This window comes from Pleurodeles waltl, chromosome 4_2, assembly GCF_031143425.1.
Source record: "Pleurodeles waltl isolate 20211129_DDA chromosome 4_2, aPleWal1.hap1.20221129, whole genome shotgun sequence".
Taxonomy (NCBI): Eukaryota; Metazoa; Chordata; class Amphibia; order Caudata; family Salamandridae; genus Pleurodeles; species Pleurodeles waltl.
Window position 1 is genome coordinate 131,567,454 of NC_090443.1, and position 16,548 is coordinate 131,584,001.

The following is a 16,548-nucleotide window of genomic DNA, read 5'->3' on the forward strand; positions in this document are numbered from 1 at the left end:
CTACAACCCATGGAGGCGGGACTACACACTGTCCGCCGGCAGTGATGGCTGCTCAGTGGTGGCAGTGGCGGTGCTGGTGTTGGGGTTGGCAGTGGTGGGGGGAGGCTCCAGCCCATCCCCTGCAGCCTCGGACGGCTGCCCACTGGGCTTGCTGCTGCTGGCAGTGGTGCTGGTGGCGGTGCTGCTGGCAGCGCTGGCAGTGGTGGGAGGAGGCTCCAGCCCATCCCTTGCAGCCCAGGGCCCATATACCAACCCCCCTACATGAGGCCCTCACACACAGCACTCCATGCATTCATGCCCCATGCATCGTGCTCACAGTGTACTCACCTGTTGGTCTCGAGTCCCATACAGCATTCAGTACTGGGGTAGGACCCCATCCACCAGTCTCTCCAACTCCGCAAGGGTGAAGGCGGGCCCTTTCCCCAGTGAAATGAGCCATGGTCGATTCCAGACACAGGTCACAGCAGCACTCGCAGTGTAGGTCCTCACCTGTTGAAGGTCAGGTAGCAAGTGAGTGAACAGATAAAAAATGGTGGTCACGTCTGTGGCAGTGCGTACCGTCACCGCCGGCATACATCACCATTGGCCACTGTAATCCATAGGGCCCAATGACAACCAATGAGGAGTTGCACGGCAGTACTCGACCGCCTCCCGCAGCGGCACACAACGTCAGCAGCATTACCTCATTTCCACATGTCCATCCACACAGGGCAGGCGGTCGCCATTTCAGGGAGGGGGCAGGCCATGACACCTAACTGCGTCACAGTACACATAGGGACCATTTGGGCCTATACAACAATATATTGTTACAGTCACAACATGCAATGCAGTGTAGTGTTTGGAAATGTGGAATACTGACCAGCTGCTCTCCGTTTTGCCCCCCTAGATTACAACCGCTGCAGATTAGTAGGAGATGGAGAAATCCCCCCTGTGTTTAGACCCATGGTGGACTTGGCAACAATGGAGGACAGGTACATTATCCTCACCTATATTCCGGACATGACCACAATTACAGAGCTGTGTGCCCAATTGGAGCCTGCCCTGATATCTGCTATCCATCAGCACACCGGGATCCCCCATTTTGTGCAAGTCCTATCTGTGCTTCATTTCTTAGCAACTGGCTCCTTCCAAGTGACAGTGGGCTTGGCAGCAGGAATGTCTCAGCTACTTTTCTCAATAGTGCTGACCAGAGTGTTGTCTGCCCTGATTAAAGACATGCACAGCTGCATTGTTTTCCCCCAGGTGGAGGATTTGGCCACAGTGAAAGCTGGCGTCTATGCAATGGGACATATCCCAAACATAATTGGAGCTATTGATGATACACATATTGCATTTGCCCCCCCCGAAGAAATGAACAGCTGTTCAGAAATCGTAAGAGCTTTCACTCCATGAATGTGCAGATAGTGTGCCTGGCGGACGAGTACATCGCCCACGTCAATGCAAAGTATCCAGGGTCTGTGCATGATGCCTTTATCCTACACTTGTAAAAAAGTTTAATGGTGTTCATTTAAGGGCCAGTAAGTAGAGGGGTATGTGCAATGGGCTGGGGTGATGGTGGAGGAATGTCCAGGATAGAGTTCAGTCTGTTTGTATCACAGGTGCATTGTCCAAGGGGGCATAGGAAGTGGAGCAATAGCAGTTCAAGGTGGACAGGGTGACAGAGTGAGACACAAGGGTGATAATCAGGGAAGTCCTATTTCCTGGCGGGGGTCTTGGCAATGTTCTCTGGCTTCTGCCTGGATCGCAGGGACCATTCGCGGGGTGGTTCTCCTTCTGCAGGGGTGCTGGTGGCCTGTTGTTCCTGTGGCGGGGCCTCCTGTCCACTAGCGGCAACGGAGGTGGATGGCTGTTCATCGGTGTGGCTAGTGTCAGGGGCCCGGTGGTGGGCCACTGCCTCCCTCATGGTGTTGGCCATGTCTACCAGCACCCCTGCAATGGTGACCAAGGGCGGTGTGGATGTCCTTCAGGTCCTCCCGGATCCCCAGGTACTGTCCGGTCTGCAGCCACTGGGTCTCCTGCAACTTGTCCAGTATCCGGCCCATCGTCTCCTGGGAATGGTGGTATGCTCCCAGGATGTTGGTGAGTGCCTCCTGGAGAGTCGGTTCCCTGGGCCTGTCCTCCCCCTGTCGCACAGCAGTCCTCCCAGCTTCCCTGTTGTCCTGTGCCTCTGTCCCCTGAACCTTGTGCCCACTGCCACTGACCCCAGGTGCCTGATCCTCCGGTGTTTGTCGGGTGGCCTGGTGTCCCTGTAGTGGTGGACACACTGCTGATTGACGTGTCCTGGGGACAGAGGTATGGGCCCGCTGGGTGGGTACTGTGGTGGTGTTTCTTGAGGGGGGAGGCTCTGTGGTGGTATGGGACTGTGTCTGGAAAACCGACTGTCCGGAGATCCCTGATGGGCCAGGTTGGTCATCCACATCCAGGTGTCCAGAACTGCTGTCATCACTGTGGGCCTCTTCTGTGGGGGGACTGGATGTTGCTGGCACCTCATCTCCGGTGAAGTTGGGTGGGGGGCCTGTGGAGATGTAAATGCAGTATTATTGTTTCTACATGTGACATCTTGTGCATGGGTGTGTGGCCCTCTATGGTTGTGATTGCCCTGGCAGCTTTGCCTTGTGTTAGTAGTGATTTTGTGGGCTAGGTGATTCTCTATAATGTGCATGCTTTAGTGATGGGTATCCATGCAGGTCTGTGATGGGGGTCCGTGCATTGGTGTTACATGCAGGGCTTGGTATTGGGATGGGTGGGTTGTGATGGTGGGGTGTATGTGAGGTGGTGGAGTGATGGGGTGAGGGTAGGGGTGGGGTTTTGTGATTGCATGCAGGTAGGGGGTGATAGTAATAGAGATTTAACTTACCAGAGTCCAGTCCTTTTCCTACTCCTGCCAGGCCCTCAGGATGCAGTATTGCCAAGACTTACTCCTCCCATGTTGTTAGTTGTGGGGGAAGAGGTGGGGGTCAACCGCCAGTCCTCTGTACTGCTATCTGGTGTCTTGCTACCACGGAACGTACCTTCCCCCATAGGTCGTTCCACCTCTTCCTGATGTCATCCCTTGTTCTTGGGTGCTGTCCCACAGCGTTGACCCTGTCCACAATTTTCTGCCAAAGCTCCATTTTCCTAGCAATGGATGTCTGCTGCACCTGTGCTACAAATAGCTGTGGCTCTACCCGGATGATTTCCTCCACCATGTTGGGGTGTGTGCTGTAAGGTGCGTGGATGGTGTATGGGTGATGGTGTAATGTGGCTCTGGGTCTGTGGGTGCTCTTGGTGTCTCTCTCTCTCAGTTGTCAATTGTTTGTAGCGTAAAGGGTTGTGGGTAATGTGGGTGTGTGTTTTATAGTGGTGTGCATGTGTGGTGTGTGAATGGGTGTCAGGTGTGTGTAGTTTGAATTGTCCAATGTAGTGCTGTTTTGTATGTGTGTGTGTATTTTGAGCTCTGCTGTATGTACCGCCAATGGTTTACCGCCATTGAATGTCTGCCGTGGTGATTTGTGGGTCATAATGCTGTGGGCGTAGTTCTGTTGGTGTAACGGTGTGGGTTTTGGTACTGCCAGTTTATCACTGACTTTTGGGCTGGCAGACTTGTGTGTGTGGCTGTATGGTGACAGATTGTTATGTGTGTGTCATAATATGGTTGGCGGTAATCCGCCGCGCCAGCGGTATGTTGGCGGCAGTCAGCATGGCGGTAAGCGGGATTTACCACCAATGTCATAATGAGGGCCTTTATTTCTGTTTGCTGTGCATAACTCTCTCTTTTTGTTTCAGGCACCAGAGTCACTGCGTTTATGTTAAAATTTTATTTGCTATATTACTGTGTGAACAACATATGTGTTGTACTTAATAGGTTTGACAAATTTTCCCAGCAGCTACACAGGATGGGAGTCAGAGGAGGTGAATACTCCTTTATGAGATATTGTGAAGGTCGCATGATGTAAGAAGCTGACGTATTATATATGAGAAGAAGGCCGACACCAAGTACATGGAGAACATTGTTTTTTAATTGGTTCTTACTCAATAAGAACCTGAAGAATGTATCATTTGGATGGAATTTCAGTTTAACTGCGTGAAGCGTTTTATTTAGGTAGAATACTTGCCCCTATCCACCTTTGAAGGCGACGTCTCTTTCCCTCCCTCAAGACCCAATGCTTCTTATATTTTTGCTCATAAACGTACCTTCTGGAAGAAGTACATTTCTCATTTTCTTGATTGGAACCTTCATTTGGTTTTGCTTTCAATACTATATTCGCTGACACCTGATGCCTCTAAATTTCCCCAACCTCCCCACAACCTTAGCTTACCATTAGGGAGCTTCCTTTATGGGAACAGAATATTTCCTTACTATGCATGTGATGTCTTTTTTTTTTTTTGCCTTTTAGTATGTATTTACAGTGACAGTTGTTGCCCAGACGTTTTTTTATTATGATTTGTCGTGTATACATTACAACAATTGCAACAGTGTTACATTTAATACAGGTTATGACAGCAATAAATCCAGAATGGCTCTTTGAGCCCACCCATCCCGCACCTTCACAAGAGGTCATTGGATAAAGGCCAGTGACCTGTCTTAATGCACCAATGGACTGTGTGCTTCGCAGTCCATTGGTGCATTAAAGTTCATGGTCCGTCCCAAGGTCTAAGTTGTGTGCTCCATGGTAGGGAGTTACCATTATGTGCTACTACAGCAGGGTTAGGGTCAAATTGCACATGAAAGATGGGGTCCGTTGGATGTGCCTGCACATAGGGAGTAAGTGCCTCCAAATACCCATAGGCTTGGAAGAGGGGAGAAGGGATTCAGAATACAAGGTTAGTTGCTCATTACAGTATATTAAATCTACAATCTAGTCCTTGAATTTGGGTGTGCGCCATCTTCCCCAATAACATGCCACCTTCTCCTGGCTAGTAGTAATGTCAATGCCACATACTGCCTATTTGAGGCAGACAGCTTTTTCACATGGACTAGTATAGCAACAGTGGTGTTAACTGCAGGGCCTCTTCCACCATGATAAGCAACACAGCTTGTATTTAAAGTCAGTAGCATTGTATTACTTCACTGGGCCATGAAAGAGCAAAACCTCTCCACAAGTCCTTCTACATATAATGCATTTGTTGTTTGGTCGCAGTCTAAATTTATTTGGCCTGGTGGATGTATAATAAGATCTCTGAAAGGGTTTATAATGACGATCCAGAGTGTGCTGCTGGAGGATATCTGGCTTGTCTGTGAACAGCCATATTGCCATTGCTCATCCAAGTTCTGTCTCCCATTTCTCTCAGGCCTTGTCACTAGAATCTGATAGTTCTACCTGTGCGGTTCAATAAAGAAGGGAACTAAATACATTTGTAACTTGTGGCCTGTAGCCTGGTATGCAGAGTAATAAAGGTAGGAGGTCCTGCTGGGAAATCCAGAACAGCAGCCCTGGAGATCCAGCGGGTGATCTGATCTGTGATGGTATTTAACGACGTTCTGTAGTTAGCATGTAAGACCTCATCTTTGTCACAATGTATCTTTACTCCCCATTTGATGCCATAAGTGGAACACTGTAGCAGGAAGTCTGGGGTGAAGGGAGTCATAACAGAGGACAAGGGAAATAGCTGGGATTTTTTGCAGTTAATATGTATGCCTGGTAGACCTCCAAATATAAATTCCTGTAGGATTCCATTTAAGCTCAGATGGGACTCCCTGAGATAAAGCATGATGTCATCAGTGTATTGAGATATTAATAGGTGCCAAATAGGTACTGCATTGCAAAGACTCGGTAGTGTTGCCTTAGATTGGAAGCTAATAGTTCGACACCCAAGGCAAATAAGGGCAAGAGTGGGCAGCCCTGCCTGATGCCCCTCAATAACTCAAAAGGGTCTGATACTGCTCCATTAGCACAGGCGAGAGTGGGCAGGCCTGTCTGGTGCCCCTTTTTATCTGAAAAGGGTCTGATTCTGCTCCATTAATGTGAATTCTGGCAGGGATCTTGCGTACAGCAAATTGAATCCAGGATAAAAACAGTCTAGGAAAGCCCAGTCGAACGAGTATTGCCTGCAAAAAGTCCCATTTCAGTGAATCAAATGCTTAGGTGGCGTCTAAAAAGACTGCGCTTGCATCCAAACTAGGGTCTATATCCTATATAACCTCTAAGTTCGTTATCAAGTTATGGGAGGTGACCCGACTCGGAATGAAACCTGACTGATCAGGACATACCAGGTGTCTATAAGAAGAAAAGAAGTCTATTAGCAAGTACTTTCACCGGTATTTTTACATCATAGTTAAATAGAGAGGCCTGTACAAATCACACTTTTCTGGTAGTTTTCCCATTTTTAGTGGAGCATTGATCACGGCCTCCTCCACGGTCCTGGGGAGTTGCCCCACCTGTCATGCCTCCTCAAATACTGCTAGAAATATTGGAACTAGTATCCCAGTGTATTTCTTATATTGAGTCTGAATTCCTTAGCAAACAGCCTATCTAGCAATATGGATGGGGAGAGACGCCAGTTTAGACCTAGTGGGGTCTGTTTGGCGATTGTTAAGGTGAGCATGACTGGGAAGTGATTTGAGAATGTGCGTGCCATATGAGTTATCCCCTTTAACTGGGGTCCTGCCTTCATAGAAATCAGCCAGTGACCTAGCCGGGACCAGCTTCCGTGTACACCAGATTGATAAGTGCCTTCCCTGTCCTGGGGATCCTGGACTTGCCAAATGTTTAATAATAATACGCTTTTGTGAAATATCTTGCAGATGACGAGATGCAGCATTTACATAACTAGGAGGAATATGGGACCTGTCCACATGTTCATCAAGGTCACAATGGAAGTCACCCTCCTAGAGTAAAGTGGATGGTCTCATAGATGCAATTTAGCCCCAAAGCCGATCAAAGAAGGCAGGATCATCCCCATTAGGACCATAACATACAATAACAAACCTGCCCTGTTCATCCACTATGGACCCTTGAGGCCTTATCTGTGAATGGTTGGTAGGGGCTCCTTGCTAAGTGCTTCTCCTGAAGGAGTGCTATATTGACCTGTCTCTCTAAATAGGACACAGTGGCCCTCATTACAACCCTGGCGGTAAATCCCGCTTTCTGCCGTGCAGAAGACCTCCAACATACTGTTGCGGCAGGTATTACGACCCACAGCTCAGAATCTGCCACAATACAGACACCCACACAAGTCCGCCACACCAAAGTTCAGTGATAAACTGGCGATAATAAAATCTACACCGTCACGCCAACAGGAATACGCCCACAGTATCACGACCCACGAATCAACGCGGCGGTCTTTCAACCACGGTAAACCATTGGCGGTACACACCGCCGCGCTCAAAATACACACACACTAACAAAACACAACCACATTGGACAATTCAAAATACAAACACCTGACACACATACACACATCACACCCACACACCCAATCCAATATAAAGCACACACCCACATCACCCACAACCCCTTACAACCAGAAATTTAAAAGAAGGCCAAAGAGACTATCTAACACAACACCAGCATCCACAGACACACAACACCATCACTCATACAACATCCACGCACCTCAAACAACAAACACCAACACATCCTCTAACACATCACAACAGACACCACCTCACACATCACCCATACCACATCATGGCATCCCAAAGACACCCCAGGTTTTCAGAGGAGGAGCTAAGGGTCATGGTGGAGGAAATCATCCTGGTAGAGCCACAGCTATTCGGATCACAGGTGCAACAGACATCCATTGCAAGGAAGATGGAGCTATGGCGCAGAATTGTCGACAGGGTTAATGCAGTGGGACAGCATCCAAGAACACAGGATGACATCAGGAAGAGGTGGAACGAACTACAGGGGAAGGTACGTTCCGTGGTATCCAGACACCAGATTGCTGTACAGAGGACTGGCGGTGGACCCCCACCTCCTCCCCCACAACTAACAACATGGGAGGAGCAAGTCTTGGCAATTATGCATCCTGAGGGCCTGTCAGCAATAGCAGGAGTACTGGACTCTGGTAAGGCAAATCTTTACTACTTTATCCCCCGCACCGCACCTGCATGCCATCACATACTCCCACCCTCCCCCTCACACCCATCACCCCAACAAACCACAGATACCCCACTAACACAACCCACACATCCAAAAACCAAGCCCTGCATTTAACACCAATGTATGGACACCCATCACCAAAGCATGTCCAGAAGAGAGGCTCACTCATGCCCCAAAATCACCAATCACACAAGGGCCAAGCCAATAATGCAAGCACAGGAGTAGAGGGCAACTCACCCATTGCACAAGATGGCACACACACATACAATAACTATGCCTTTACACCCCAACAGGACCCCTACCCAACGTCACCAGACAGGAGGTGCCAGACATATCCATTCCCCCAACAGAAGAGGCCCTCAGTGAAGACAGCAGCTCTGCACCTCTGGATCAAGATGACCAGCCCGACCCATCAGGGACCTCAGGACAGTCGGTTCCCCTGACACAGTCACAAACCACCACTGAACCTCCCCCCTCAGGAAACACCACCACAGCACCCACCCAGCGGGCCCATCCCTCTGTCCCCAGGACACGTCAATCAGCAGTGTGTCCACAACTACATGGAACCCAGGCAACCCCACTAACACAGGACGATCAGCGACCTGGAGTCAGTGGCAGTGGGCACACGGTTCAGGGGACAGAGGCACAGGATCGCAGGGAAGCTGGGAGGACTGCTGTGCGACAAGGGGAGGACAGGCCCAGGGAACCCACACTCCACGAGGCACTCTCCAACATCATGGGAGCTTACCACCATTCCCAGGAGACCATGGGCACGGTACTGGCCAAGTTTCAGGAGACCCAGCGGCTGCAGGAGGAACACTACCTGGGGATCAGGGAGGACTTGAAGTCCATCAACAACCCCCTGGTCACCATTGCAGGGGTGCTGGCAGACCTTCTCAACACCAGGAGGGACACAGTGGCACACCAACGGGCCCCTGAAACTAGCCTGGACGATGTACAGCCCTCCACCTCCGCCGGCACTAGTGGACATGTGGCACCACCACAGGAACAACAGGACACCAGCACTCCGCCCTCCCTGCAGATGGAGAATCACCCCACAAATGGTCCCTGAGATCCAGGAAATAGACAGAGAACATTGCCAAGACCCCCGCCAGGAAATAAGACGCCACTTTGACACCCTGTCCACCTGAAACTGCCATTGCTCCACTTCCTATGCCCTATTGGACAATGCACCTGTGAAACAAATAGACTGGACTCTGCCATGGACATTCCTCCACCATTACCCCATCCCATTTTACAACCCCCTCCACTTATTTGCACAGAAATAAACACACTTGAATCACAAAACAAGCTGGAGTCAGTCAGTGCTTTCACAAATGTGTCATTGTAAAATCTCTGGAATATAGCAATGTCAATGTACTTGTTCACATACCAATGTAACACAGCTGTAGGCTAGCAGTAAACATAGCAGAGGGCACAAAGTGGGACCCAGATCTGTGAAATGGAAAGCCAAAGTAACAAGTCAGGGTCCATATACTGAGTGAAAATGACAGACTTATGCTAGCTCCAACAGTAGTATGAGATGTGGGAAGAAGTTACATCTTCTTACCTGTGTCTCAATGGAAGTATTGCATGATGATGTTGTTTTGGTTGTCGACATCTTCTTCTTCTGCCTCCTCTTCTTCACTGTCCACAGGCTCCACAGATGCCACAAGACCACCATCTGGCCCATCCTCAGGCAGAAAAGGCACCTGGCGACACAAAGCCAGGTGTGCAGCATACAGCAGGCCACGATTATCTGGCACACCTTCTTCGGTGAGTAGTATAGGGAGCCACCTGTCAGAAGGAGGCACCGGAATCTGGCCTTCAGGAGGCCGAAGGTGCATTCTATAATCCTCCTTGTTCACCCATGTGCCTCATTGTAGCATTCCTCTGCCCTTGTCCTGGGATTTCTCACTGGGGTCAGTAGCCATGATAGGTTGGGGTAACCAGAGTAACCTGCAAATGTTGAGGGACAACTGTTAGACACACACTAACCCTGAGGGACAACCCCATACCCAGACACCTATGTCAACTTTGTTGGGACCTTGACCTCACCTATTAGCCACACATGGTGCCTCTGGAGTTGCCACATCACATAAGGCATGGTGCTATTCCTAAAAAGTTAAGCGTCATGCACTGAGCCAGGATACTTGGCAGTCACATGGGAGGTGTACTAGTCTGCCAAACACACCATCTGCACATTCATCGAATGGTAGTTTTTCCGGTTTCTGTACACCTGTTCATTCCTGCGTAGGGGACAAATGCCACATGTGTACCATCAATGGCACCAATGATGTTGGGGATATGTCCCAGGGCATAGAAGTCACCTTTCACTGTAGGCAAATCCTCCACCTGAGGGAAAACGATGTAGCTGTGCATGTGTTTCAGCAGGGCAGATAACACTCTGGACAACACGTTTGCTGGGACATCCCTGATGCCATAGCCACTTTTGTTTGAAAAGATCCACTGGCCAGGAAATGGAGTACAGACAGAACCTGCACTAGAGGGGGGATTCCTGTGTGGGATGGTGGATAGCTGAAATCAGGTCTGGCTCCAACTGGGCACGCAGTTCCAGGATTGTTGCACGATCAAGTCTGTATGTGATATTGATGTGTCTCTGTTCCATTGTCAACAGATCCACCAGGGGTCTGTACACCAGAGGATGCCGTCATCTCATCACCTGCCCCAGCAGACGTGCCCTATGGAGGAGAACAGCAAGCAGAGGGTCATCCAACACTGAGGTATCACATATGTTATTTGTTGAAATGTTGATAATTCGCAATGTGCCAGTATCTGTCTGTATTCCCGGCCTAGATAGGTGTGACACAGTATTTATCCATCCCATGTGGCCCCCTGAAATGGTGGCTGCCTGACCTGTAAGGTGACACAAGGGGAAATGAGGTAACTGTGCTGGCGTTGTACAGCATTGCGGTAGGCGGTCGAAGACCGCAGCACAATTCAGCATTGGTTAACATTGAGCCCTCTGGGTCCCAGGAGCCAATGACGATGTACGCCGGCGGTGACGGTACACACCGCCGTGGACGTGACCGCCATTTTCTATCTGTTCACTCACTTGATACCTGACCTTCAACAGGAGAGGACCTACACTGCAAGTGCTGCTGTGACCTGTGTCTGGAAGCGACGATGGCTACAGTGTCTGGGGAAAGGGCCCCTGCCTTCACTTCAGAAGAGTTGGAGAAACTAGTGGATGGGGTCCTCCCCAGAACACGCAACTGAACGGTCCTCCAGACAAACAGGTAAGTACACTGTGAGCATGCTGCGTGAGCAATGCCTGTTTTGAGTGGTGTGGATGGAAGATACATGGGGGGGGCTGAGGCCTGCATTTGCGGATGGTGAGTGTATGTGCGTCAGGACATGGGTGGGAACTGATGGGCAATGAGTATGACGGTCCAGACGGGTGAGTAATTTCCTTTCCTCCTGTACCTTTCCTCTAGGTCAGCGCCCACCAGAAGAAGGGTATTTGGCATGCCATATCCAACGACGTCCGGAGCAAGAAGACGGCGGAGGCCCAGCTGGGTATGGCCTCCCAACGTGGAAGGGGTGCCCATCGCACCATGACCCCCCTGATGTACCAGATCCTAGAGGTGGCCTATCCAGAGTTGGATGGGCGCTTGAGGGCATCACAGCAGCCACAAGGGGGTGAGTACACTCTCATTCAGCTGACTCTGCGCGTATTACAAGGTGTCTGGGTGGGGGAGGTGGGCAGTGGGTTCCCCTAGGCCAGGGCGAACTTGGTAGGCAAGGTCCCTTGTTAGGCAGGCTCTGTGGCACCCCAACCCCACTAGTGGTAATAGCCATCTACATCTAGTCATGCTCCTGTGACTTCCAGGTGTGCAGAAATTGGGCTTAGGCCTCATACCCCATGGGCATGTGACATGCCAGGAACTGTTAGTGCATCGCATAGTGGACAGGGCTGCTCCCTGTGCGTTGTGTCTGCCAACGGTAGTGGTGTTGCATGCACTGAACATGTTTTTCTTCTGTCTTCCCCCCCCCCCTTTTTGTTTTGTCTCCCTGTTCTTGTGTGCAATAGCATCATCTGGTGGAGGAGCAGTGGCACCGGAGCAGGAGGGAGCTGCAACCCACTTGGCCCTGGAGGGTAAAGCAAAAGAGTCTGAAGCCACTAGTGGGATGGAGGGCGAGGGGAGCACCATGACTGGGACAGGAGCATACACCAGTGACAGCGACTCCTCCTCTGATGGGAGCTCCCTTGCGGTGGCGGGCACCTCTGTGCCCACCGCATCAACAGGTACAGCCGCCACCTCCCCTACCAGCACCGCCCTCCCAGCAGCCCCTCAGTGTGTGTTCAGTGCCAGCTCACCCAGGAGAGTGGTCATCTCATTCGCCCCAGGCACCTCAGCCCCTGCCCCAGTCAGCCCTGCTGCCCTTAGTGAGGAGGCTACTGACCTCCTGAGGTCCCTCACTGTTGGACAATCCACCATTTTGAATGCCATCCAGGGTGTTGAGAGGCATTTGCAACAAACAAATGCATACTTGGAGGGCATTCATTGTGGGCAGCCGGCCCAACAGAGAGCATTTCAGGCTGGGGCCTCAGCACTGATGGCAGCCATTGTCCCTGTGTCCAGCCTCCCCGTCCAACTTCCTCCACCCCGACCTAATCCCCCGTACCTCAGCCTATCCAAAAGCACACCAGCATGCACACTCATCTACACACAAGGGTGGACATGACAAACATAAGCACCACACATCCCACAAGCACTCACTGAAGCACCATCCCCATGCAGACACAGCAACATCCACTGCCTCCACTGTGTCCCCCTCCTCCACGTCCTCCTCCTCCCTCCCTGTCTCGTCTCCATTCACACCTGCATGCACTACATCATCAGCCACTACCTCCATCACAGCACACCCATCACCACACACCGCTCACATACAATCACCACCCCCACTACCATGCACACATCCCCAGTGTCTTCTCCCAGTGTGCCTGTGAGCCCTCCTCCCAAAGTACACAAACGCAGGCACACACCCACTCAACAGCCACGCACCTCACAACAACCTCCGGCCCATGCACCTTCACCTAAATTCAGCAAACATATACCTCCTACAACCACTACCTCTTCCTCCACTCCCAAACCCCCTCCATCTTCCCGTCCCCGTGTGTCTAAAAAACTGTTCCTGGCAAACCTTGACCTCTTCCCTTCACCTCCCCCCCGTCCTTCCCCTAGGGCCAGGCTTTCCAGGTTTCAGCCCAGCACCTCAGCCACCAAATCCCCAGGCACAGTGGTGCCAGCAACTGCAGGGTCATCGAGTGCACCACCCATCAGGGCTGCCAGTGTGCCACGTAGCGAGGGCAAGGACATTCCGCCACCTGCCAAGGTGAAGAAGGTGCCCACATCCCGGAGGGAGAAGCCGCACCTACCAGCCACCAAGGGCTCCGCCAAAACAAAAGGGGACAGTGGCAAGACACCTGCGACACCATCAAAGGTGGAGAAGGGACAAAAGCAGAAGAGCAGGTCAGGACATGGCACGGTGGCACAGACTTCGGGACTAGTGTCACCCCTTCTGTCCACGACTCCACCAACCTGTACGGCGGTGAACACCGCAACCTGCCCCTCCACCTGCACCGCCACCATCACCACCACCTGCACAGCCACCTGCACTGCCACCTGCACAGCCACCGGCATGTCTGCAGCCTCAGCAAAAGTCCCCAGCATCTTCCAAAGTGGGCAGCCGTCCGAGGCTGCAGGAGACGTCATGCTGTGTCCCTCAACAGGTGCTGACCCATGCACCACCGCCAGCAGTACCGCTACAGACACCGCCGCAAACACCACCACCAGCCCCGCGACGTGCACAGACAGTGGCACCACCGCTGCCACTGACATGGCTACCATCCCCAGTGGTCAGTCGTCCGAGGCTGGAGGAAACTTCCTGGACCCTGCCCAGCTTCCATGAGGCATGACTTCCATCACTTTTTGCACCTGCAGGTGGAAGGCGAAGCCGCAGCAGTGTGGGGTATGTCTCTGCCTCCATGGTGTATCATGCTACCTGCAATCTCGTGGAACACACACCCAGGTGAGGGAATGGGACCGGCCACACTGCATGTGGAGCACTCTGGGCACCATGCCCCCTCCAGAACCAGTGGAGAAATACATCCACTACCTCAGTCCTTGGCAGGATGAAGCACTCTGGGCACCATGCCCCCTCCAAAACCAGTGGAGAAATACATCCACTACCTGAGTGTTTGGCAAGATGAAGCACTCTAGGCACCAGGCCCCCTCCAGAACCAGTGGAGAAATACATCCACTACCTCAGTCCTTGCAGGATGAAGCACTCTAGGCATCAGGCCCCCTCCAGAACCAGTGGAGACTGTTATCCACTTGAGAGACTGTGGCTTTGCACTCCCCAGGATAAAGCAGTGGGTAAACCACCCACTGGAAAGACTTGAGAGACTGTGGCTTTGCACTCCCCAGGATAAAGCAGTGGGCAAACCACCCACTGGAAAGACTTGAGAGACTGTGGCTTTGCACTCGCCAGGATAAAGCAATGGGCAAACCACCCACTGGAAAGACTTGAGAGACTGTGGCTTTGCACTCCCCAGGATACAGCAATCGGCATGGAGCCCCCTCGTGCAGCAGTGACGTCGTGCATTCATCTGGCTGAGGTGCCCCCCTTCCCTTCCCCCTGAGGTGCCTGTTTATTTTCCATCTGATGCCCCTGCAATGTTTTCTCCGTTTCGAGTCAGATAGCTTTTGCGGGCTTCACCCATGCATTTTGGGACCACTGGTCCACGGACAATGATTGGTACACTATCCGAACTTGTGCAGTTGGTGTACACATTTGTATATACTGAATTTTGAACTTTCACTATCAGATTTTTCATGATTACAATCGTTACAATCATTTCCTTTTGTCCTTGCGTTCTTCCAGGAGGTGGGGGGGCTGTATATGTAATGTTGCTGCATGTATTTGTGTGTATGTTGTTGTGGGTGAGGGTGGGGGTGGGGGTATTGCGTGTTGGGTGTGTGTGTCACTCTCTTTTCCCTCTCCCCTCCCCTGTGTTGTAGGTGCAGTACTCACTGTGGTCATCGACGGCGCCTGTCCTGCTCCTGATAGAGCAGGAGGAAGACCAGCATTGGTAACACCTGTAGTTCGGGCTCCATGGCGTCCTGGTTTCTCATTGGGTGTCGAAAGGTGAGTGTTTTCCCTTCTGTGTACTGTTTCCGCCGTGCTTTTGATAGCGTTGGTTCCCCCCCGGAAAAGGTGGCGGATAGGACTGTTGTGATACAGTGGGCAGTACTTTGTCCTCTGCCTGCCTGTTGGCAGTTACCGCCGCGGTGTTTGTGTCTACCGCCATGGCGGTCGGAGTGTTAAAGTGGCTGTCTATGTTGGCGGTTTCCGCCATGGTCATGATTCAATTTTTTTTTCCACCGGCCTGTTGGCAGTATTACCGTCGCTTTAACACCAACCGCCAGGGTTGTAATGAGGGCCAATATGTCTACATTACTAGAGTCCTTCAAGACTTGCAGGGTATATGTGATGCATTTATATGGAGCATGTGGATCAGCATGAGTGTTTGTTTTTGCACCGACCAGACCTATTGCACAAGTGGGGTGTAACTGGTATGTGTGTTATGAGGTGAGTAGTATTTCGCCCGATGTTGAGAGTAGGGTGCTGCCAAGTAATCAACTCAAATGTTGAAATAACATTTTTCCACAAAAAAATGCCCTTTCTCGCCCACACTGCTGGCTCAATCATGTCAGAAGTGAATCCCATCTTCCCTTAATGTAACAAGAATGTCACAGGAATTCATAAGTAATTTGAAACCCAGAAAAGGGAACCTGCAGGGTATGTCCGGGAAGACGGTGTAATTGTCTTCGACATGTCAAGGGTGTCAAAAGAGCAGATATCATTCTTTCCCCTCTGGTCAGCAAGGCAAATATTCCAGACCTCCAAAGTCAGGCTTTGTTGCTTAGGAGGTTAAGATGATGGAGGGCCACTATGACGTTATGGCAGACGGTATTGAAGTTAGCAAGAAGTTGATGGTCACAGGTAGATGATACCAGGTCAGTCAATCTGAATCCTCCCAGGAGAGTTCTGGAACAAGATGAAACAGCAGATCGGTCGCCCCTGGCTTCCTAGTCGTGAAACCTGTGCAGAAATTCTGAGGCTTGTTGTAGTGTGGTGAAGAGGTGTTGTTTGCCCTTGACAGTGACCAGGCCAGATAGAAAATAGTGGTGGTTATATTCGACCTCTGAAGTTTCTGCTTGCTACGGAGAAACTTGTGGTGTGCCTCCTGGACTGCAGCCTTGAAGTCTGGAAATGAGGAAATGGTATTGCTGTCAAATATCAAGGATCTGTGTTTATGAGCCAGTCAAAGGGAAGTATCCTGGTCTCAAAATTTCAGAAGGCAATTGTTGGGCAGACGGATGCTCCTGGATGAGGGTGACTAGCCAGAGGTCAGTGCGCACGCTCTACTATTAGCAGATGTGAAAAATATATGGGCTCAGTCATCAACATTTTTTCTACACATTCCTCCAAT